This window comes from Orcinus orca, chromosome 17, assembly GCF_937001465.1.
Source record: "Orcinus orca chromosome 17, mOrcOrc1.1, whole genome shotgun sequence".
Taxonomy (NCBI): domain Eukaryota; kingdom Metazoa; phylum Chordata; class Mammalia; order Artiodactyla; family Delphinidae; genus Orcinus; species Orcinus orca.
The window spans coordinates 14,990,670-15,015,778 of NC_064575.1; the positions used below are offsets into that span (position 1 = coordinate 14,990,670).

At 37.8% G+C, this 25,109-nt stretch overlaps 1 protein-coding gene across 18 annotated transcripts in view; it reads right to left on the reverse strand.

Moving 5' to 3' along the window:
* The window catches only part of NCOA2 (nuclear receptor coactivator 2), a 272,679-nt gene that overhangs the window by 173,226 nt on the left and 74,344 nt on the right, over nucleotides 1–25,109 (reverse strand). The window contains exon 1 of one of the 18 annotated variants that reach the window (XM_049700451.1): nucleotides 20,872–20,891. The exons of 16 other annotated variants lie outside the window; for them this stretch is intronic. The gene's annotated coding sequence lies outside the window, so the exon portion shown is untranslated. Of the gene's footprint in view, nucleotides 1–9,353; nucleotides 9,375–20,871; nucleotides 20,892–25,109 lie in introns of those variants that run through there. One more of the 18 variants, XM_049700450.1, reaches the window with a different exon arrangement.

Genomic DNA, 25,109 nt, shown 5'->3' on the forward strand with positions numbered 1-25,109 from the left:
AGCTACCCATTTCCACACTGCACTCCTAGCCCAATGCCCAGCCCACAGTAACACAGTACACAGGAAATGTTTGCTGAATGAATGAATGAATGAACAAGTTAATTAATTAATTAAGTTCACATACTGATCTTAATTTGCTGTGATTTATAGTTTGCCTATATGGAATAGAAAGGCTTGAAATTATTGAAATAAAAACCTATGTCATGATTGCTTAAACAAAGACGTTTAAAAGTGAATAATTCATCTCAAAAAAAAATCTTGTGTAAAATGATGTAAAAATGATGCTATAGGGAATTCCCTGGCAGTCCAGTGGTTAGGGCTTGCTGCTCTCACTGCCAGGGGCCCGGGTTTGACCACGGGTCAGGGAACTAGGATCCTGCAAGTCACGTGGTACGGCCAAAAAAAAAAAAAATGATGCTATATATGACAATTTGCATGAGTAAGAGTGGATAAGAAAAGGAAGAACTGAACATTTTCAATAATGAGGGCAACCAAGATTCATCTGGGTGTGTATCTTTGAGAACAAAGAACTTAGCCATGAAGGACTGTGCAGCACTTTCTCTGATCCACACAAGGATCACTTCCACTGTACCAAAGAAGTTTATTTATTTCCAAGATGCACAGTCAGTAATACGAACACAACCAATATGTGCCTATCATATTTTATGTGGATTAATGTTTACCACTCTTGTGTATATTATGGACCTAAGAAAAACTGCCTGACTGCTACTAGTAGTAGTATGTCTTTATGTTAACTAGTATGTACTACTAGATTTAATCAGCTTCAAGGAATGTTTTTACAACTGCATTTTTTTCCTTCAGGTGACACCAATCAGTAATAATTCATACTTTGATTCATTATCAGACTTAAGAGTATTAACTTTCTGATGCGCCCTTTACTCTTTAGAATAATAAATAGAACCTAATCGTAGAAAAAAGCTAATGTTAATTTAATAACCCAAACTGCCATTTTTTCTAGGGCACTAGCAACATCTGATTTCATAAAGGGGAAAGAAATGGGAAAAAAATGCATTTTGGTTTTTGCCAGGACCTGATCAATCTGGAGACCATCACAGGTAAAGAAATGCAGCTAGGGTATTAGGCAGAGATGATTCATGAAAAACAAAAGGAAATCTGTATGCAGATAAGAGGTTATCGCAGTAAATAAAACAAATGGGTTCTCCTCAAGTGGCAGCCTGTGAGTGGTTAGCAGTAAACTGTTACGTAACAGGGGTCATCCATTCTTTCCAGCACTGCCGGCCTACTTAAACCCATTCTAATTCTATACCAACAACTAATGTGCTCGAGGACATCACACTATGCAACAGTCAACAGTTAAAACTTGTGATGTGAGTGTGAATGATGATATTAAACAATTATTGCTTGATCTATACCACTCAGAAGGTTTTTATGAATGTGCTAATATAATGAGGAAAAAGTGCTAATGAATCCAAACTAAAGTAAGATACACATGGACATGAAGATAGAAGATGTGAATCATTTCCACAGTATAGTATGATACCTCGGTGTAACATTTTAAACCAGAAGAATTAACAAAATACTTATAAACATAGAATTATAAAATGTTTTCTAAGTCACTAAAGGAAAAAAATAGCTATTTAAAGCAGAAGTACGGGCACTGACCACCTATAATAAATCGGCATCCCCCTTCTCATCTACGAGTCCAGATAGCTTTCAGGAAGCTACTTTAGGAGTTTCAAGGGATGGAGAGGGGAAGACCGCCCTGGGCCTTCTGTCACCGGCAGACTGACAGAAGGAAAGACAGGAACACTGCAAGAAAAGGCAGGGATACACGCATGTCATCCTTTTCTCTCTTACTACCACTACTATTTCCACTGTATAAACTAAAGAGATAAACCTCCTCTCCATGAAGAGGGCCGCCTGGAGCAGTTGAGAGAACCTAGGATTAAGACCATCGAACAGGTGAGGTTTCAAAACCTGGCTTTCTCATGTGAATACTGCTGCTGTTAATATTGTTCCATCACTAGCAGCTGCTTAGGTGTGTGACCTAGGAAATGTTATTGTGGACTCAACTATAAAATGAGGATGATGATGTCCTCTTTGCAGCACCTTGGAAGTATCAAATGAGATAATTACATAAAGCACTTGGTACATGGTAGGCATTACACATAATTATGATTATGGCAAGTGTGATCCTGCTAAATGCTGCTAGCTGTGACAGGTAACTCAATAAAGTGACAGGTAATGTCAGGCCCACCCTACCCGAAGTAAAACTGATTTTCCCTGAGATGTCTTAATAGTGTCATCTGCCCATAACCACCCAGACGATGTATAAACAATGAGCCTGCTGGGAAAGTTTTGAATGGGGACCACTTTAAGACTACACCAAAAGCTGGAAGATACTACCCGACTTCAAATCTTACAATAAAGTTATAATAATCAAAGCAGTAGGGTACTGGCATAAGGATAAACAACGGAAGAGAACAGAGTCCAAAAACAGGCCCACACATTTATATCAATTCATATTCAACAAAGGTGGTAAAGTAATTCAATGAGGAAAGGGCAGTCTTTTCAATAAATGGTACCAAAAACTGATTATACATATGGGGGAGGGGGAAAGAACCTCAACCTTTACCTCGCACCTTGTATAAAAATTAACACAAAACAGATAGGATGATAGATCCAAAAGTAAGAACTAAAACTACAAAGCTCGTGGAAGAAAGCACTTGGAGAAAATTATTGTGGATTAGGAAAAAAAATTTTAGGTATGACACCTAAAGGCATAGAGGAAAAAAAAATTTTTAAAGACCATAAAAGAAAAACACAAAACTGAATTCCTTTAAAATTAAAACTTTTGCTCTTCAAAAGAAATCATTTAACAAATGAAAACACAAGCTAACACAACACTGTAAAGCAATTATACTCCAATAAAGACGTATTAAAAAAAACCCAACAGAATAGAAAGCAAAAAGCCACAGACTGAAAGAAAATATTGGCAAAATAATTATCTGATAACATACATGTATTTAGAATATATAAAGAGCTAAATAACTATCTAATAAAGGATGTATATAGAATATATAAAGGACTCTTACAATAACAAAACAGATAATTCAACTTTTTTTTTTTTTTTCTTTGCAGTACGTGGGCTTCTCACTGTTGTGGCCTCTCCCATTGCGGAGCGCAGGCTCAGCAGCCATGGCTCACGGGCCCAGCCGCTCTGCGGCATGTGGGATCTTCCCAGACCGGGGCACGAACCCGTGTCCCCTGCATCCATCCGTAGGCGGACTCTCAACCACTGCGCCACCAGGGAAGCCCCGATAATTCAACTTTTTTAAATGAGCAAAATATGTGAAGACATCCAATGTACACAAAAAAGTACTGAACATTAGTCATTAGGAAAATGGAAATTAAAACCAAAACAAAATACCATAGCCTATCCAATAAAATATCTAAAGTGCTGCCAAGGATATGGAGAAACTAGAACCCTCACAACTCATCCTTTGCTGGTGGGAAAGTGCAATGGTACAGCAGCCATTTTCCAGTTTGGAAGTTTTTCATTATATAACCCAACAATTTCACACCAAGGTGTGTTTTCATTCCTCTTGGGGACAGATGACCATACAAAGAGTTGTACTTGAATGTTCCTATCCGTTAGATCCAGAATAGCCAAAAACTGAAAACGATTCAAAAGTTTATCAATTGGAGAATGAATTTTTCAGAATGTGGTACATTCATACAATGAAAATACCACTCAACAATAAAAAGGAATGGATTACTGATGTATGCTACAACATGAAAGGGTCTCAGAAAACATCTTGCTAAAGAAAGAAGCCAGACACAAAGACAACATACTGCATGATTCCATTTATTTGAAATTTCCAGAAAAAGCAAAACTACAGAGACAGAAAACAGATCCATAGTATCCTGGGTCAGGGAACACAAGTGGGGACTTGACCGAAAATGGACACATTTGGGGCGGATAGAATTATTCTAAAACCGGATTGTGGTGATGCTAAAGAAAGACGTATAAGAAACATGAGACACACAAAACTGTAAGAATTTACTAAAATTCTTCTTTTAATACACTTAAAGTGGTATGCAAATTATACCTCAATTATTTTAATGGTTAAAATTTTTAAATTATTTTTTAAAATGTACCTCTGTGTCCCTGCTCTTTCTTCCTATGTGATAGCTAACTGTGTGAGTAAAGGGATCTAAGGACTAAAAGTAGTTCTAGTAGCAAATGGTGGTGTGAGCATTTGTCAAGTAGAGCATCAACTAGCACAAGTTACACATCATTACTTTGAGGCAGAAAAAAAAAAAGAGAGAAAGAAATCGGGATTGAGCCTACATCACTCATTAAAAAGATTGCTGGCAGCATTAAAGCTACAGGTTGTGATTTCTTTAAAAGCAGGAGAGGGACTTCCCTGGTGGCGTAGTGGTTGAGAATCTGCCTGCTAATGCAGGGGACACGGGTTCGAGCCCCGGTCTGGGAGGATCCCACATGCCACAGAGCAACTAGGCCCGTGAGCCACAACTACTGAGCCTGCGCATCTGGAGCCTGTGCTCCGCAACAAGAGAGGCCACGATAGTGAGAGGCCTGCGCACTGCAATGAAGAGTGGCCCCCGCTTGCCGCAACTACAGAAAGCCCTCACACAGAAACAAAGACCCAACACAGCATAAATAAATAAATAAAATTTTTTTAAAAAAAGAATCTGCCTGCCAATGCAGGGGACACGGGTTCGAGCCCTGGTCCGGAAAGATGCCACATGCTGCAGAGCAACTAAGCCTGTGCACCACAACTACAGAGCCTGTGCACCACAACTACAGAGCCTGCACTCTAGAGCCCGCGAGCCACAACTACTGAGCCCATGTGCCACAACTACTGAAGCCCGCGCGCCTACAGCCTGTGCTCCACAACAAGAGAAGCCACCACAATGAGAAGCCCACGCACCGCAGTGAAGAGCAGCCCCCGCTCGCTGCAACTAGAGAAAGATTGCACCCAGCAACGAAGACCCAACACAGCCAAAAATAAAATAAATAAAATAAAAGCAGGAGAGAGTTAGGAAGAGATGTGCTCAATGTTTTATTTTATTTTATTATTATTTTTAATGAATAGTTATGAACAGAGCCAGAGGAAGGAAAGTAAGCCGGGAAGAAAATGAAGTGACATCTGTAATACTAGCTAAGAGAGCACTTTCTGACTAGTAGGATGAGGAGGGACCGTATCTTGCTGTTTTGGTTTAACACAACCACGAATAACAACAATAACTATCATTCAATGAATGCTTATTTCGTGAGAGCTCTGGGCAGAGGGCTTGAAACGTGTTACCTAATTTAATTTTCCTAACAACCCTATGAGGCAGGTACTGCCACTATCATCACTATTTTGTAGATTTAGAAACTTAACTGAGACGTGAAATACTTTGTCCAAGGTCACAGAGCTGATGTGGCAGCAAAGCCTGGATTTGAACACAGAGTCTGCCTGCTGAGTTCACGCATGCTCTTACCCGCTAGGCTATTACGGAAAGTTTGATAATGTTATCACTGTTGCCAACTTAATTTGAAAAAGATGGCCCAAAATGTGATCAGCCTAAAAACGGCCTCCTTGAGTTTTTTGGTGTAGTGCCAATAAGAGCAGCATATTCCCCACATCACTCACCCCTGGCTGACACTTGTTAATAAATCATGACCTTATTTCTTCCTGACTCAAATGTAGCCTCACTATTTTCTCAAAGTTGTCACTCCAGTTAAAGGAAGTCATCAACAACAGTGTTGGTATGCAAATGAAAATATATTTGCCGACCGTAACAACTAACTTGATTTTTGATGGACAACAGAGTACATGGCACGTGCTACTGGAAAGAGATGACTAGCCAAAGGGGAGCCATACGGCCACCATACACCATGTTCCAACAGAGGTCCTATTATTGGTCTTCTTTGTTATTTAGCCAGCATCACCCCAGTCATCAAGCCAGTCAGACAGGTTGATAGAAATGAAGAGGACACATGGGGAAAGGAAGAAAAAGCTAGAGGTACTGATCAAATTACTTGAGATTTTTCAACAGTCCCAGCCAAGCATATCTGAACATATACCCACCACAAGCGTAAACCCAAAATGTATGATTAATACAATAATTTATTTTTCCACTTTTTGCTTAAAAGCACAAAAACTCCCAAACAACTGAACATAAAACATACCCTTAACTCAGCATGTTTCAAATCATATAACATCAAGAGGAGAGCTATACCTTCAAAAAACTTAACTATGAGAACTACTTCAGATTACTGAACAGGACATGGTATTTGATATATATATAACATATATTTTATATAATATAAAATGTCCTAAAAAGTTTTAATGTAAAGAATGTGTACCACACATGCAAGGTAAAATTCTTTCCCTATTATTAAGTTAATGGTGCTAAAAATAACATCTAATCTACAGAAGAATAATTTATAAGTTAACTGATTAACTTCTATATATACTTCACACAAGCTTATGTTTTCTTTGTTTAAAGAGTTCAGACAATGACTCCTAACCAATGAAATTCTTTATACAAGGAATCTAAAACAACAAAACATATAACAAAAAAGACACTCACAGATATAGAGAACAAACTGGTGGTTACCAAGGGGGAGGAGGGAAGGGGAGAAGGGGCAAGATAGGGGTAAGGGACTCGGGTATATATCCAGAGAAAAACATGGTTTAAAAGGATACATGCACCCCAATGTTCATTGCCGCACTGTTTACAATAGCCAAGACATGGGAGCAACCTAAATGCCCATCGACAGATGAATGGATAAAGAAGGTGTGGTACATATATACAACGGAATACTACTCAGCCATAAAAAAGAATGAAATAATGCCATTTGCAGCAACATGGATGGACCTGGAGATTATTATACAAAGTGAAGTAAATCAGACAAAGACAAACATGACATGGCTTATATGCAGAATCTTAAAAAAAATGATACAAATGAACTTATTTACAAAACAGAAACAGACTCACAAACTTAGAGAACAAACTTATGGTTACCAGGAGGAAGGAGGGGGAGGAGGGATAGATTGGGAGTTTGTGATTGACATGCTACAGTGCTACATTTAAAATAAAATGCCTGGGACTTCCCTGGTGGCGCAGTGGTTAAGAATCTGCCTGCCCATGCAAGGGACACAGGTTTGATCCCTGGTCCGGGAAGATCCCACATGCTGCAGAGCAACTAAAACTGTGAGCCACAACTACTGAGCCCGTGTGCTGCAACTACTGAAGCCCGCTCACCTAGAGCCCATGCTCCGCAACAAGAGAAGCCACCGCAATGAGAAGCCCACGCACCACAACGAAGAGTAGCCCCCGCTCGCTGCAACCAGAGAAAGCCCGCGCGCAGCAATGAAGACCCAAAGCAGCCAAAAATTTAAAAATAAATAAATAAAATTAAATTAAAAATAATACTTTAAAAAAATAAAATGCCTTTCTATGAAAATAACAAGGGGGGGGGGTAAGGGATTCAGAAGTATGAACTACTTACATATAAAATAAATAAGGATATACTGTACAGCACAGGGAATATAGCCAATATTTTAGAATAACTCGAAGTGGAGTGTAATCTTTAAATATTGTGAATCACTGTTATACACATGAAACTTGATATTGTAAATCAACTATACCTCAATTTTAAGCGTAGAGATTTATGACTTCATAACTTTTCATCCATACTAAATATAAAAAATTCATAAGCCATAATTAAAATAGATATATAGAAAAGGATATATCCTCTATTTAAAAACTAAGCTACAGGTAGGTCGACATACACAGTTGATATGTATGATATAATGATAACATCAATTTCACACATCCCATACAACCATTCCTTTCAATTCTGTCTCTCACCGACTATGATCAGAGCCAACACAGGAATGCAGCATCAAACAGTAACTCTCCAAAGAGTAATAAAAACAGTGACTCTCCAAAGAGTAATATTCTTGCACAGAGAAAGACCTAGAAGAAAAATTCACCTCACATGTAGTTGAATATACATGACTCCAATTTGGGAGAGGACTAAAGATACTAAATTTGAAGTCACTAACCTGAAGACAGCATTTAAATCCATAGATATGGTTTAAAGGACAAAGAGCTGGGAATCTGGAATTCAGACACCCTAAGGAACTCCTCCTTTGAAAAATTATGTAGGAAAGGAATTAGCGGAGGAGAATGAGAAGAAATTACCTAAGAGACAGGAGGGAGAGCAGCACAGAATCTGAGAGAGGGAGTTCCCAGAAGGGGAGAGTGGACAACACTGTTCAATACTCAGCAGTGAGAACTGCACAGTTTCCATTCGGGTTCGCAAGCAGAAATTGCCCATGACCTTCCTAAGGAGAGTTTCATCAGAATGATAAAGACGTAAAGCAGACTGGAGAAAGTTAGAGTGTTGACAAGTGAATAGGAAATAACGATTTGGACACAGTGTGTGCAAATGATCACTATCATGATTACCTTATGCTAAAATTTCTCTTCCCCTCTAGGCTGTGAGCATCTTGAGGGCAAGGGGTAAGGTTTCCTCCACCTCTGAGTAAGAAGATAACCTGAGGCTGGACTAGGGACTTTTAAACAACTCTCCTGCAGAAGCCCTGGGTCTTTAGGGCGCTCAGCCCCAAAATTCACACAATAACAACCTTGAATAGAATTAGAAGGGAGAAAAGACACAATAATGTATTGGGCAGAAATTAATCTTCCTTAAACAAAAATAAAAGGCTCAGGGATGGCTCCCACCAAGACTAGAACATGCCAACCAGACAACCAACCAGTCCCCCCAAAATAAAAGGCTCCCAAAAACTATGAGTAGAATTTTAACTGTTTTCCTCCCAATAGCGTAGATCATTTTGCCTTAAATGTTCCCTATCATTCTCAGTGAAACAAGAACAGGTACTGAAGCCTACTGTATACACCAGAATAGTAGAAGATGCCCACTGATTATCAATTTATTTTTTACAATAAATCAGCTTGAGAGGAAACGTCTACCTTCCTTAATAAAATAAAATATATACGCTGCAAATATTAACAACAGAGAAAAAAAATCTACTCCGGGGGAGGGAATAAGACTGTGAACTCCTCTCAGAAGCTCACCTTCTCCTTGGATTTTCCCCCAATTGATGATGCAAGGACTACTCTGACTGCTACAAAATGAGCCGAGAAGCTTCCCCTCATATCCCCAAGTGCAACACAGACAAGGTGGTATATTACCTCAGGATTGCAGGGTAACAAAAAGAAGTGAATCAGAAGTAACATTAAAACTATATGATCTGTCTATAGTTTAACCCCCAATACCCAGCAGTACCCTCAAAAACCACGTCACAGGGACCAGCACAAACCTTCTGTCCACCAAAGCCCGTCTTCTGAGTTTGTTCCCTGAGAACCAGCCTCTCCCCAAAACGACTGTCACTGTCAATTCCCACCACGTCCAGGGAGGCCATGGCTTTCAACACTGTAGGACCACATTAAGATAATCATCATTTCAACATAATGAAGGGAATATTCTTTAAAACAAAACAAAAAAACCATACTCAGTATGAAGGAGGGTAGGAGAATGTCTTCTTTAAAAGGAAGGTGTTATATAATACCCATTTTATAGACAAGAAGAGGTAAGACAATTTGTCTAAAATCAAAGAATGTGCGACAGAGCTGGACATCAAACCAGTGGCTCCTGACTCCAGGTCCTATGTTCCTATCACTCTGACTAGGCAGCTCTAATCCACTAAAGACAAAAAAAAGTAGCAAGCACCAAAACAATGGTATTTTTTTTCAAACTGAAAACAGCTTATGTGTGTATAATATGTGTTTACAGCCATAATTTTATATCACAGATATGTTTTTCCCCTTTCCTTTGAGTAAAATTCCAATTTTATGTGATATAATTAAGTGTAGCGATATTTTACAGAGTTCTGGAAAGAATATCGTATCCAAAAATGAGCGCTAGACTACTAGGAGAAAAGCACCGCAACTTAGAGCAAAATGGACAGCTTATCCTTGGAGTACCGTTAGTATTTGTCTCTCTGTCTGTATGACTTCAGAGTCAATCCATGGTTCCAACAGTCACTCAGGAGAAATATTATCAAAAAAGATACTTCATCAGAAATTTGATTCATTGTGTGGGCTGATAAAGAGTTTCCCATTTTGCTAAAAAACTTAAAATGCAATTTTTCATTTTGCTATGTGTCTGGGTTTTGACAAAAACATTGAGGAACAAATGGAGAAAACTGAATCCTGTGGCAATAGCACAATTTTGCCTCAAAATTTAGGTCTGGAAGAAGCTTGGAAATAATCTATTGTAATTACTCAGTTTTACAGATGGAAAACTGAGGCTCAAAGAGATTAGTGCCTCTCCTGACAATGGCAGTACTCCCTTTGACTAATGGAATTTCTATGAACCCAGAAACAAATATTATCCTAAAAATGCTGGCCTTGCCACCATGTCTGAACTGTGTGCTATGGAAATCATCATCAAATATGTGTCCGGGGCTTCCCTGGTGGCGCAGTGGTTGAGAGCTACCTGCCGATACAGGGGACACGGGTTCGTGCCCTGGTCCGGGAAGATCCCACATGCCGCGGAGCGGCTGGGCCCGTGAGCCATGGCCGCTGAGCCTGCGCGTCCGGAGCCTGTGCTTCGCAATGGGAGAGGCCACAACAGTGAGAGGCCCGCGCACCGCAAAAAAAAAAAAAAAAAAATATGTGTCCGCCTTCCCACCGAAGAAGGGCATTATGTACCCAAAAAAGTATGTGAGAAGCCTGTTAATTAGTTGTGAATCTAGAATTTTCAGATAAAATATCTAACAATACAAAATACACATAGAACTTGAAAGATCTGGAGAGGAGAGGTCTAACGTGCTAAACACAGAACAGCAAGGAGGGCCACCTTGTGTTAAATATCAGGTGTCAGCGACTCTGATACAAATTTTACAAGCATTATTTTTAATATTTTCCATAAACAGGCATCTATCAATTCCACTCTGCAGAGGAGGAAGGTGAAAGTCAGTGAAGTTAAGTGATTTCCTCAGTTTAAAGCAAGAGGACGACCTGCTAGTGGCATCTAGGTCTCTCTGAGCTCAAGACCGCCATTCTCCCTCCACACACCACACCCCTGCCGCCCCCGCTGTTTCCATCCTGGTTCCTTCAGCCAGGTTCCACTCCTCTGCATTTCTTGGTTCACCCACTTCCTCATTCTCCCCAGAAGAACAGATCTGATATCAAGAAGGTGCTTTCTAACAGCCAGCTACTACAAAAACAGCCCCAAGCATCAATTCACCCAGTGAATTCACCCAATGAATTGCCCTGAAATGTTTCACTAACAAGATTATTCAATTATTGGCTTGTTGTGCTTATATAAGCAAAGAAAGTGGAAGAAATACTATGATGTTGTAGCATAAAAGAGAGTGAAGGAAAAAACTTAAAGGCTATGACAAATTGAGGACTTTATCTGACACAAGGAATCACATTTAAAAAAGAAAATACGATTCTAAAAGCTAAGGTGGGAGACAGCTAGGAAAACAGCTATTGTAGCTGAATTTTTCCTCAAACTAGGAGCTCCAAAGACTACGAATGCATATAAATGTCCATGAAGTTTTCTCATGTCGTATTTTCTTTCCGATGACAATCTAAATTATTCAACATAGGGGTCTGCTAATTCATATGGATGACCATTATACAGCTGACAGCTTACTGCCACTTAATTTCAGTACTTGGATTTGTGCTTACAATTGGATTAGAGACTAGTATTATTTTAATGTCTTTGATATCAAGTGTTGAGGGACAAAGTTTTCTATAAGTTCAAGGAAAAATAAGGGGGGGGGGATGTGAAATACTGTCACACAGCCAATAGTAGTATATGCTGAACTCAAAGGTACCTGACCTCAGCAGGTTGTAAACAGCAGGCTTGTCACAGCCAGACAACACTGCATGGTACTGATAATTTAAATCTTACTGATTGGGTAGTTTTATTTATATTTAGTTAGTAAATCTGATTTTGTGTTATAGGTCCTAATGAAACTAAAATCTTTCTGCATTGAAAAGGAATCTAAGTAACATATACTGAAACGGGTGCTTTTCATAAGGGCCATTACACCAGTTAATTTTCCCCATTACTTACGTAATAAATATAGCCATAAAATGTGATTTAAAAAATCATTTGTGTACAGCTTTTGTTTTTTAAAAATTGACAAATCAAAATAAGGCTCTACCAGTGGTTCCCAAATTGTCTCTCTGCGTGTAGCTTAAAAACAAAGCTTTTCCAGGTTTAAACCTAAGTGGAAAAAAAAAATGTAGTGCTTTAATTTTCTATTAAAATTATTTTCCATAAAACTAAGTTTTTTATTAAATTTGAGGATTCTCCTTTATTAGATTATGAGCTTATTATTTTGTGGCATTAAATTTTCCTTTTATTTTCTTAAAAGGTGGTAGTAGATTTTTTTTTTTTTCATGTAATGACTTGACAAAATTCAAAATTTGGCAATCCTATGTGAATTCCCTAGATTTGGGGAAAATTTTTTAATAGTATATGAAACCAAAATCTCTAGGTACCACACTGGCCTACCTACTATGAAATTTTAAACACACACACACACACACACACACACACACACACACACACACACACACACATATAGGAATTCCCCTCTGGCACCATGGGGAAAACTCATTTTGAGCATGAACTCCCATTCAAGAAGTTCTTGTTTCTACCCAAAGAAACGTTAACACTTTTCTCTCTGTCTGCCTGCCTGTCTGTCTGTCCATCTGTCTGTCTGTCTCTCTGGTCTGGGACTAAGGGTACTCAGGCGGTCAAGTCACAACTACAGCATGGAGACAGGAAGAGAGGAGCTATCATCAGGCCCCCAAGCACTTAGAAGTAGACATTCTGCTGAACATCCTAGAATAAACCACAGCCTAATAAGGTTAATAATAATGATGACAAATAGTACATCAAGAACAGAACTATGGAAGACTAATGATAGCAATAAACTCTTTGATACTCCTCTCATTGAGAAATGAAGTTTAACTGCCTTTCCCTTGAAACTAGAGCTGCCTTAGTGATTGGCTGGACCAACAGACTGCGGCAGAAGAAGTGATATTCTGGGACTGCAGAGCCTTGAAGCTCCAGCCTGGAACACTGGAACCCCCCTATCTCACAGTCCTGAGCTGCTAAACATGCCTGACTACCTCGAAGCCACCGTACTGTAAGGAAGCCAAACCTCGCCATGTGGAGAAGTCGTCCAAAAAAGAGAATGAGATGCCCAGCCAGCTGCCCGCTGTTCTCTAGCCCCTAACAGTTTTTCGTCATCCCAGCTGAGACTCCAGACACCATGGAGCAGAGACAAGCCATCCGGGCTATGCCCTGTCCAAATTCCTAATCCACACGATGATGAGATGATAATAATAAGTTGTTATTTTAAGCAACAGATAACCAGAATAAAAGTTAATTCCTTTTTATAAATACTAATAAAGACTTTAAAACAAAAATGAAATGTCTCAGGCAGACTAGCTGGAAACTAGAATGGCATCTGACACAAAAGAGGATTATGATGCATAAAGATAAATATAAATCCATTCATTCATTTATCCAGCAAATATGTATACTACCAAGACCTATAAACAGGGAAATACACAGGCTCTGGAGATGGTTTAAAAGGAGAAAAAAAAAAAAAAGACCTGACTTCAAGGAACTTATAAAGTATTATGTATCTCAGTGTCTTCTTGCATACTTTTTAATGTTTTTCACAAAGATAACATAGTCAACAATTCAGATCAAATCAAAATGCAGACCAATCTCATAAAGTGACCCCGGGTTTGAGTTCTTCTGTGAGAAGGAAGTGAAGATTGAATCAAAATCCCACAAAAGGGCATTTGTAGTCTGTAGTAACAAAACATGCTTCAGTTAACTGTAGTATAATCAAATGTTTAGATTCTCATTTTAGACTATAAATTCAAGGCATGCGTAACTAATCCTTTTTATTTTTTCTTCATAAAGTATCAGGTTAAAGAACCTTTTAAAGATATTATTACAAACAGGCCGAATAGAACTTTGCTACTTTACTGTAGTCAAGGTTTGGGGAACCCAGAATGAGCAAAGCAAGTAAGGTTCGAAGTGAGCTGCTGTTTTAACAAGATTTATTTCTGTCTAGGTGTGTGGCTAGAGTTTAAACAGAAACACTTACTATTCCAGTGACTAAAGTAATTTTAACTGCTTCTTTTATTAAAGCATAGACAATTTAACCTTTCATAATATTATTCTCAGGGTTCTAAAATTATTCACTCTTTTTCTATTTGCAGTATTTCTCTATTCAAATTTCACATGAAGCCGAAAAGAACACAAATAGAGAGAATTCTTCTCTCAGGTATTTTTAAATACAGGAAAACGTTTGATCTCACATTGTAAAAGAATCAAGTGGCAAAGAAGTGTGTGCGTGGCCCCTTGGGCAAAAGACCGTACATAGCATGTCTTAGAAATCATCAGCACCGAGCACAATGCCCCTGTACAAAGTACTCCGCAAATGTGTGCTGACTGATAAGACATTTATTTCTCGCTTATTTTTTAAGTGTGGCCAATAAAAACAAGCAATGCTACTTTCTGTCTTACTAAGCACTTGAGGCAAAGAAAAAAGGATAACGTTTTCAAGAGCGGTCACGGAGAAACGTATCTTCCCATTTTTTTCTTCCTAACATTAGAGGAGGTATGGTGGTGGGTATGTTAACAAATTCGACATGCTCTAAACGTCAAAACAGTAAAGGTAAGTAATAGTAAAACAGTAACCTAACTTATAAACTGCCTTGTGTTTATCTTTTCTCTCATAATTTCGGTTTTAGCACATTACGTGGTAATGTGTCAGAATTTCTTTTTTAAAACATGACACAGAAGAATAAAAATTCTCACGGCTAAAAAGTAATTCATTAATATTTTATCCAGTACACTATAAAATTCAAAACAGAGTACTGAACAAGAACATAATTAGGAACTTAAAAATAATACTAACATTCCATTATAAAAAGTAAAACAACATCTGGGAGGAAGATACACAGCAGGAATATCTGATTTAACAGGTCACTGTTCCCTCTCCTAGACGGGTCTGAAGGCCAGGATTGCCGTGTGGGTGCGTCAGGAGACCTGGTCGTCTTCCTGGGTCCCCCAATGAGATTCAAGGCCAATCATTTACCATCCCGAGCCCTCAGTTTCCTCAATGACAAGAAGAGAGAGGGGCACAATTGTCTCCAAAGTCTACCTCAACTCTAACAAAGTCTACCAACCTCAAATAAAGAGCCGTTCCTCTAAACAAATAGCATCTTTTTTAACATCTTTATTGGAGTATAATTGCTTTACAATGGTGTGTTAGTTTTTGCTTTATAACAAAGTGAATCAGTTATACATATATCCCCATATCTCTTAACAAACAGGGTTTTAAGACACTCCCAACTTCCACTTCCTTAATTAAAGCACAATTATTTCCCTAATCTTACAGATAATCTACAGATAGATTCTTTTTCCCTTACTTTATCTTTACAACAATTCCCGGAGGTAGCCCGAGTCTGTAAATATTACGTGCATTCAGCAAATGTCAAAAGGGAGTCTAGGTGAGGTTATGTGATTTGATTAAAGTCTCAGCCAAAAAAGGACTAGAAATCAGATCTACTGACTTCTGGCTCAGTGCTCATATTTCCAGAAAAGCTGCTTTTAAATCCATGAGAACTACAAAATAAATTACATACTAGTAAAAAAGGAAGAAAATACGGTGCTACTTTTAAATGGCTAGATTGCTTCTTTAAATCGCAATGTCATGTGTCTTAAATATCCTCAATATAACACAATTTTAGGCCTTTATGTTTCAGAATTATTTTCAAGATTCCTGGAATTGAAAAACCCAGTAGCTTAATAAACACATAATAAAAATATTACCATATGTCAAAGTTTCCTAAACTGATGTATATTCCTTGACAAAAAGGGGCCCATAGTAAAACAAGTGTTGGAATATTTGTGAACTTAACACACATAAGCTTTTTAAGTTTAATGTGGCATTTCACAAAGTTGTTGATCGACACACATTTCAGACTTTTTAAAAAATAACAATGGAGATTCTAATGCACTTTTGTTCCGATGAACCCCTCTTGGAAAATACTTCCGTACATTTAAAAAATACAATCATTTGCTAAATAAAACACAAAATTACTATAGTTTGTCCTTACTTCCCAAGTAAGGAAACATACATATTTCCCATACACATTTTCATATTTTCTGAAAAAATGAAGTATCTTACAACTTGTTACTTGCAATGTGACAGTGCTTCTTTTTATTTTTTCCTGAAAAGTTGCTAATCTGATATTGTATTTAGAATCAATAGCAACTCAGAATAGAGAACTATGGCAAAAAATCTTCTCATCATCTTAAAATATACTCTCGGTGACACAAATGACCTCATATTAACAGGTTTCCTCCAGTTATCACACTAAATCAAATACCCAGAACTGATGCTTAAAGAATCTGAGGGAAGCTCTCAATTCAGATGCAAGTGTATTAGCAAAGACAGGTAATCGGGGGAAAATGTTCATTAGAGAAATAACAGTGGAACCAATCTTAAACCCTTATAGGGATTTGTGTCCAAAATGGGGAGCAAACGTTTATAGTAAAGGTAAGACTAATCACCTTATCACTGATGCCCAGTTCACCTAACAGCAGTATGAAAGTTAACTCTAAGTGTGGGTTTTGCCCTATTTATAAAATAGTAAACTCTGAGGCAAAGGCTAATTAGCTAATCTGAATTTATCTTGTGCTCATGATTTTATGACACTAGATGAGTTTATTTAAGTCCCAAAGGAATTAGACATTTCTAACCCTTCCTCCAGACAACTCTGAGTTCCCTAATACAAATTAACCAAACACACTTCCTTTGTACTTCCAACTAATAATGTTTAGCACGTCCAAAAATACTTTCAAATGCTTTTGAAAATGTAAGGCAGCTTAGAAACTTGAGCTAAGTTTTTAGTAATGGTATTTTAAAAGTGGTATAACTTACCACTCCAAGCAAAGAGGCATGACTTGTCACTGGTAATGGTAACATGGGACGCTGAAAAGAGCTATTTTGAAAAAATAAGAGATTGTGGGTTCTAGTCTCAAACCTCACCCTTCCCCTCACATATATGAAACTTAACGCTTATGTAACACACAAATCAAATTTTGGTTTAAAAATGAAAGAAATTATAGCAGAATAAGTCATGTATTTGCTTTTAAAGGTAGATCAAAGTAATTTTTTTTTTTAGAAATAGAAGCAGTCTGCAGTGTTGCCTAGAAGATTTTAGATATTTCAGTTCTTTCTAATCCTTAAATATTTACACAAGTCTCCCCACCCCCTCTCTCTTATATCTATTTTAGAATTCAGAAGGTCATTCTGTTAACCAGGCCATAAACAGCTCTCAGATACAGCGTAAATTTCAAAAGCTACTTGCTTGTCCATAAATACATGAACAAGTCATGTTTTAAGCACAGAATACCACAAAAAGACTCACAAAAAGGTATCAAAGTATGGTATGTTCACCAACCTACAGTTATCCTATTTTCTGCTACAGAGTGAATAAAAGTCACCTTTGCACAAGTGAGTTGAGACTTCAAGTACTCGATTAAGGAGTACTACACATCTAAAACCACTTAAGAAATAATAACAAACAGCATTTTTCTGGAAAGTCACATTAAAAAGATGAAAGTACCCAAACTCCATGGCATAAAAAGCCTCTCCGAGAGAAACAACTGAAGAAACCTGCACTCTGCTAAACTGGAACCCAAACCCGGAAACATGTTCATCCCAAGTAAAACACTGGGAAGTGAGGGTCTTGAAATGCTCTTCAAATATGGAACCCAGCAGCATTTATTTCCTAAATGTAAAATATAATTTTTAAAAAGTAAGTCTAGTGGAAAAGATTGACATTTAAGCACTCTGAAACTATTTTTCATCACTTGTTAAGCTTCTTTTTTAGAATATTATAACTGTACTGTTATAAGGTGGGAAGAAGACCACTGTCCCTCTGGGCAGCCTTCTAACTTTGGGAACGCAGCCATCTCCCATGGATACGCTCTCCCTGGGCAGATGACAGAAATTGCAGCTCTGGCCTGTAATCAGTGTTCTCCAGAGGACACTTCCTTCAAGTCATCTTTCCTTTTATCTGGAGGCAGCACAGAAATGATAAACCCTGTGGACTGACGCTACTCATTCCTAGCCACTAGAGCCCTTCCATTCATTTCAATGCCCTAAATTGCCGACAAGGGCAATAAAATACTGGTAGGTGGAGAAGCTGTGGAGAGCTAATGAAGACAGCGCACTGCGCCTCACCCATCACTTCTTGATTATGTATCCTTTAGAAATCGGGTAAGATATTTAATACTGGTTATAAAGGATGGATCACCTAGCTTGTTGATAATACAAAAGTCCATCCATCTGGGATTTTTTCCTCTTTAATTTCGGCTATTTCTTTGGGCATTCAACACCTCTAAGGAAAAGAAAGGGTTGAGAAAATGAGGTAAAATTCCAATCTATGAATTTCATTCCCAGTAAAAGCACTTAAAATACAAAACAAATAGAATAACCTCTTAGAGACGTAAAAGAAAATACACTAAAACTCTAAAAGTGGTTATGTAAGGATGGCGCCATTTGTGGGTTAATTCTTTAACGTCCACACCTTCTCAATTATAACCATATTTAAAGCAAAACAGTGAAAGAACTGTTGAGAAGGCAAGTTAAAACTAATGATTTCAAATATTTTCACTATCCTGAGTTTATTTTCTATAAGACAAAGGGGAAGTTGCCTATACAGCTTGACAGTGTAAACAAATATAAAAATATCTCATAATTATTCCCTTCCTCACTGTCTATGTGAAGGTGGGGAAAGGAATAAAGGAAATGAAAGCCATGAGTTCACACTCACAAACCAAAACCACAAGAAAAATAATCTAAAACCAGACTATAGGAGGCAGGAGAAAAGCAAGATTCTCCACACAAGAAGTGATTTTGCAACACTAATAGGGTAAAGCCACATTCCTGCCACAAGCTTCATGCTTTCAAACAGGCCACACAGCTGGCGGTCTTAAAAGCTCTCCAGACAGGAACCAAGATTGTAGGAAAAATCAGTAGGTCTCAGACCTAAACTGAGTCCGAATCTGATTCTGATGACACACTGCCCTGCTGGGGCATAATACGATGGCAGCCAAATACTCAGTTCAGTAGATGATTATAACTTCCACAGAAAAGTCCTGAAGAACCACTGCTTTGAATGTGGGCCCCTTTAGTTAATAATGATCTGTCCAAAGTATTGAAAAAACTGCTTTCTAGAGAGAGTCATCCACATGCTGCATAGCACAGGGAGAATGCTGCAGAAAGCATCCAGAGGTAAACTCTGTTTGTGTGAATATTAAGAGACAAGTTTCCTCTGGAAGTCAAAGCCCCGTGCGGCTGAAAAGAGAGACTTACTAGATTTGGAGACTGAACTTGGTTTACAAGGGCTCAGGGGTTGTTTAATGAGAGGTTTTAAAGGGACCACGTTTTCACCAAGCGCTGGGAGAGTCCCCTATGAAACTACTGTGACCAACTCCAAGAAGCTAGACCCCTTCCTACACGAATCCCAAACACTTCACCTCAACTGCCAGAGGACACTGTAAAGCAGCACTCTGGTTCTGTTTTTAGAACATTCAAGAAATTACTCATCCAAAAGAGATTTGAGGAGATACCTGAAGAGCTGGCTGTGCTACATACATTTTCTTCCTCACAGAGGAAGTAGTCTCACTAAGACATTCTTCACCAAACAGGAAGAAAAAACAGCATTCTTTCCTATGAGACTTGACATTTTCTATTGCTGTATCAGGAATTTTTTTCTTTAAGCTAGAATGTATTTTATAAATTCGATTCTTAGATAATGCTTTCCTCTTAAGTTAAAAAATATAAGCTTTGAAAAGTGCACAAAATGAGCAAGTGAATAATCTATCCACAAACTGTTAATAAGTTATTTATTTCATCACATCACCTAAATATAATCCTAAGAAAATTATCACATTGTCCATTAAATCTAGGTACACTGATAACCAGTTCTTACTGAAATCTCCTTCTTTCAACAAAGCCATTATGACTCTAGGTCTTAGTCAAGACTATTAATATGAGTTGATTCCTATTATAAAGATTTACTGGGCTTCCCTGGTGGCGCAGTGGTTAAGAATCCGCCTGCCAATGCAGGGAACACGGGTTCAAGCCCCGGTCCAGGAAGATCCCACATGCCACGGAGCAACTAAGCGCGTGCGCCACAACTACTGTGCCCGAGCGCCTAGAGCCCGCGAGCCACAACTACTGAAACCCGAGCGCCTAGAGCCCGTGCTCTGCAACAAGAGAAGCCACCGCAATGAGAAGCCCGCACCCTACAACGAAGAGTAGCCCCGGCCCGCCACAACTAGAGAAAGCCCGTGCACAGCAACGAAGACCCAACGCAGCCAAAAATAAATAAATAAAATAAATAAATTTATTTAAAAAAAAAGATTTACTGATATTTAAGATAAACAGTAGTAATTATTATAACACACATGGCATTGATAAATGTTATGAGCTTGCTTCCTTTTCACTTATAAAGTAGTATTCATTCCAAGTACAAAAAACTGTAGATTTCAATAAGCATGACATCAATTATTGTATGATAATAAGCAATACTATAAAAGCAATATGAGCATTTACTAGTATTCAAAATGTTTACAGTTACAACCAATATTTGAATTTAAGTAGCTTTTTCTCTAGTATCTTCATCCCTGAGATGTATTAAAAAATAGTAAATGTGTGCAAGGTTTGGAAATAGGCCATAATTCAAATACTGACTTCTGTCACTTACCATATGTATGATTCTGAATAACTTAACCTCTCTTAGTTTCTTCATCTGTAAACTGGGAATAATATAGACCATGTTGAGTTGTTAAGAGTGTAAATAAGAAAACATCTGTAAAGCACATACGGATGGGTTTGGTCCACAGTAGGCACCTAATACAGTAATTACTATAATCATTATTGAAGTTGCAGAGATCAACCAACTAATTCCTAGTAATAGCCACAAAAGTGAAGTGTTCAGGACCTTCAGAAATATTTCAAAGAATTTGTTTTAAAGATGTTTTTAGACTTGAACTTCTAGGTGCCACAAAGTCCAGATAGTATCTCTCATTAGGCTGCATGGTAAGATTTTTCTATTAGGTACTTTCTTGATGTTAGTGAGAGACAAGCAGGTATGCCATCTCTACTTGAAACACTAGGAGTGCCAACTACTGAGTCAGATTTAACTAACACATAAACTACTCAGACTATGCTAAACACTTGGGGAGGCTGCATCGAATTTTTCAACAGCTCGTCAGTGAATATTGTGTGTACAACTGTGCACTGGAAACTTGGCACACACAACAAGGATCAACATAACCCTGCCCTCAAAGAGTTTACCATCTAAAGGAAACAAACAAAAAGAAATCAAAGAAAAATGCAGGAAAGTATATTAATTCTTAGTAGTAGGCTAAAGATGGTTATGGAGAATGGTGGACAACTGATGTTAACTAGAAAAGCTTCTTTGAGTCAGTCAGCTTTGCTATGCTTTAAAAACAGGAGAGAAAACAATGGATGACTAATAGATGAAAGGCAGTTATAAATATAAATTACAATTTGGACACTGAATGTAGCCAACAGTAAGAATGCACATCAAAGTAGGATAAAACGTTAAGTAATTATCACAGTGAAAACAAAATCATCTGGAGAAGACAAAGAATAAAATCAGCAAACTTTGAAAAGTTATTGTTGGGGAGAATAATAGCCTAACCTGGAAATTTAATAAAATTTTTAAAGTATTTGATACATTAATTCCTTTGCTAGTTATTCAATTTAGCGTAAGAAAAATCATTGCCTAGGGATACTCCATTTATTACCAGGACCAAGTTTCTATAAAAACAATGGGCAAATCAAATTGCTGATTATATGGTTTATAATGTCTAACTCAACAGTGCCTACCAAACTATCTTTAAACTTTCTGTTATGTGGTGTGAGCCTACGAGTTTAACTGTCAAATTTTCCAGGGAAAGATAAAATCAATAAATAAAACTAACCCCAAAAAGGGTCAAATTTTAAAAAATAATACGTATATGTACACACAACTCTTCAGATATTATACACCAAGTTAACAGCTATTCCCAGAGCTATCCTGATCTTCAGTGGGGATGAACAAGCTTCCATTAGCAATGCAGGGTCCCATTCCCCAGGCCTAGACCATCACTACCCCTATGACTGGTCCTATACACCACCGTAATTAGCTCTGCAACTTTTTTCTCTCTCTCTCCAAATGTCTTAATATAGCATTCCATTTTTCAAGGTTGACATACATATGCCTAAGATACACACTCTTAGGACACAATATACCAAGTAAGCTAGTGATTATTCCACTTCAAAATTCTCTATCTTCTCTATCGTATATTGATAAGATATATGCTATCTAACTGCAAAAGGATATGCTGAGGTTTATTGGGTCGATTTGTTTCCAAAATCTAGTGCAAACTTTCATTTCCTTATTCCCTATGAACTGATCAAGCACCAGGTGCCAGAGGTAGGAGAAGTCGTGTTAATATTATCCTTACCCTTACAGGATGTATTTGATAGATAAACAATCTCTGAAACAAAATTAATACCCTTTCTCACTCATTCCAAGAAGAGTCTGCTATCCCTAGAACTTGCTCCATAGAGATGTTAGAACAGGTCTTCAATTTCCAAACTTGGCCTCATAACTGGAGCAGCTCTTTCAAATGATATCTGTTCTTTCTCCCTTTAATGAAACTATTATTCACTCTGTTCTTTTTAAATTTTCCTTTATAAGATTGTAAGATAAACAAATGTTCATTTTGGAAAACAGAAAAGTAGAAAAGAGAGGGAAATAATGTTCACTACCACCCCATACCCCTGTAGTACCTTTTGTTAATAGTTTAGCTAATATTTTCATTTAGTTTATTTCTTTCAGGTGTTTTTCTATCCATATCTTTAAATATGATTAAATATAATTCTCTATAACAATTCACTACTCTGTTTTCCCTTACCATAAATGCTGTTGCTATCATAAGAATATCATTTACTTAACCATTTCTTCCCTGTTTAACAGCACTGTTTCACTGCTTAGAAACTGTATGACGGGAATCTTTGCACATAAATCTTCATCTGGATGTACAACTACTTCCTTGAAACAGAATATCAGGAGTAGCATTGCTATGTCAAAAAATATGATCAATTGTAAGGTTCCTGATATATGAAGCCAAAGTGATTTTCAGAAAATACCAATTTATACCACAAACCAGTAGTTCATGAAAATACTCTTTAATCACAACCTAATTAACAAAGGTCAGACTCTCATTCATGTTGCTAATTTGATACACAGAAAATGGCATCTTATTGCAGTTTTCACTTGTATTTTTTATTTAAGAATACAATCCAGGGGACTTCCCTGGTGGTCCAGTGGCTAAGACTCCGTGCTTCCGATGCAGGGGGTGACCGTTTGATCCCTGGTTGGGGAACTAAGATCCTACGTGCCACGTGGTGTGGCCAATTTAAAAAAAAAGAAGAAGAATATAATCTATTCTTTATAGAGGCTAAAATGAGACTTAGCTTTCCCCCAGGATCTCTGGCATGGGTGGCCCCATGAACTTGGTCTGGTCTTTCTGGCCAAAGCTTAGTCACCTCTACTTCATCACCTCATAAATGGAGGCCATTACCACCTAAGCAGTAGACTGCTCTCCCTGGGACACACCTACCATCCCGGTGGCAGACAGCTCAAATGGAGCCACCAGAAAGCCAGGCTGGACTAGTCTTTCCCTCCCCATAACTAGCAAGAGAAGCCAAAAACACTGGGCTAAGGTTTCACAGATTTCTGCAGAAACTTCAACTGTTCTTAATAATACTTTTCTCAATCCTCCTGGCACCCATGATACAGTTCAACACAGTACGATTTCTGAGTTGCCTAGTACTTATAACACAAACTCTAAGTCTGTGTATATTATGCATATAAAGTACTAATGTTCTTACCCTTAATAATTAAGTTACTACCAGGTACATATCAGTCTGTGTATGTGTGTGTATGAAGGACACATTCTCTTGACCTTATTATCTAAGTTTTCCCACATACACATGAAAGGATAAAGGCATTTCATTGCTATTTGTTCAAACTAGTGACAGCAATAAAACTAATACAAATAAAATCACGGAAAACTGACCCTTCCACTCTTCACATACAGAGAAAGGGGGAGGGACAGTTCGAGTGTTTTGATTCTAGAATCATACAGAGAACTTAAAGTAACTTGAAGGGCATGTCTTTTATAAAATTATCTGTTACATGGAAGGTTCAGATGAGGAAAACTGATAGCAGGTTTTTCTTTTCTTATGTTACTTACATATGATGAATGATAAAGATTGTTGGTCATAGCCTCAGTGATCTAATATTGAAGATATTAAGCCCAAAAGCTAGTGCCCTTGTCCCTTATGCAGAGTAAACGCTCTGGTAACTCTAAGCTATCTTCCCAACAGCCAGGATCTTCCAGGTACATAAAAGTGGAAGAGGAGAGGTGATGAAGTATTTAGTCTTCGATGGTTTTAAACTTTAAAATAAATTTATTGGTGGTAGTCCATAAACTCAACACTGACTTACATAAGGCAGAAATGGCCTTAAAAAATTAAAAGGCCTCAGCTACCTTACTGTGGTTCTAATAAATAACTCATTTACTGGGTTTCTCTAGAGACGGCACTCTTGAGTAGGACAATCAGTAACTCAGTCCTGTCCTGACAGCTCTTTACTAGCAACTACCCACTTCATTGCCTTTGCTTAAGCTTTCCTTGCCTAACTTCAAACTTTTCCATTTCTATTACAAGATTACAGATTTTCTTGAAGTTTGCTCAAGGAGATTAATTCATTCTGCTTTGTGTCATCTCTTTCCATACAACACAAGCACACGTGAACAGTCTTCAAATGAACAACAATCTTGCCATCTATTCATTTACATTTTGAATACTATACTCGAAATAAATTGAGTAAAGTATGCCTGTTAAAAGAAGACTCAACAGAAA